This window comes from Myotis davidii, unplaced genomic scaffold, assembly GCF_000327345.1.
Source record: "Myotis davidii unplaced genomic scaffold, ASM32734v1 scaffold484, whole genome shotgun sequence".
Classification (NCBI taxonomy): Eukaryota; Metazoa; Chordata; class Mammalia; order Chiroptera; family Vespertilionidae; genus Myotis; species Myotis davidii.
The window spans coordinates 666,579-668,036 of NW_006295459.1; positions in this window are offsets into that span (position 1 = coordinate 666,579).

Sequence of the window (1,458 nt, forward strand, 5' to 3'; positions counted from 1 at the left end):
TCGACACCATATTATTGAGCTGAGTTTTTAAAGAAAAATGTGTTGTAGATATCCAGGGAATATTACAGAATATTGGAGACATGGGTGCTGGTTTAGAAATCAAGCTAAACACTATTGGAGGAGGAAAAGAGTGGAAATTTTAAATTCTTACTGTCTACCCGATGACTCACAAATAAGAAAATAATTTCATGCATGCATCTTTATCAATGTGTTTGTGTGTGAAGAATTCTATCTGGGGGTGGGGAAAAAGAATGAACAAGACATTAAAATGAAAGTTGGTGATTTTAATCTTTATGGAAGAGTTTGTTTCTTTCTGAAAGAATGTTTAGGACACAAGTGGAAAGAACTTATGTTTCAGAAAGTTTCCATCACTGTCATACACATATGTTCTCCTATTTATTTTTCTTTCAAAAGTTCAAATTATTATGCGTACATATATGTCAGGATTATCTTGATGCTCCAATTTTGAGATTATAATGGATAGTGAGTTTTGTAATAATGGTAAGATACTATTTTATAAGACTTAATTAAATACTAAGAGTCATCGTATATAATAAAAAGCCAGCGACCATAATGGCCAGAATGACCAATTGACCAGTTGCTATGAGGTGCATTGACCACCCCTTGGTCCCTCCCCGACCCTGGCCCGCAGGCTCTGATCACTGGATGGCAAATGGGGAACCATGAGGAACTCGGGTGAGTGGTGGCAGGGCAGTACTGGGGACTGACAAGTGGGCAGAAGATGACCCTGATTGCAGGCTAGGCCTAGGGACCCTATTCATGCATGATTTCGTGCACTGGGCCTCTAGTTCCTGTATAATTTTATTAATTAGAAAAATTTAAATGAGTAAGAAAGAGATAAATAGAACTCATGATCTATATGAAGAGGTATCTTCTGGTACGCTTCTTTATATGCCTTTGTTATACAGAACGTTTTTTAGAAAGATTGGATAATACCATACTAGAACAAAAGTTCTGCCATTTTCAATTAATGTTATACAATAATCACATTCAAAACAAGATGGTCCAGTAATACTATGAGTAAAAGTACATCATGGGTGTCTACACAATTTCTTTAAACATTTTTAAATTTTTAGACATATGTATTCTTTCATTTTACAGAAAATTATACAACAAATATATATGTAGAAAATACTTTAGCAGTGTTTTATCTACTTTATCTTTTTTTGGGGGGGGTGAAAATGCACATGTCAAAAAATTGCCTATTTAAACCATTTGAAAATGTACAATTGTCTTTCAGTATTTTTGCAATGCTGTACAACAATCATTCCTATGTAGCTGTAGCACAATTCCATTATCTCCAAAGGAAACCCCATAGCCATTCATCAGTCACTCCTTAATGCCCCTCCCCTCCAGCTCCTGGCAAACCTAGTTGTTTTTCAGTGATGAACACTTCTTTAAAAAAAATTGAAGTTCTACTTGAATTGACATTTTAAA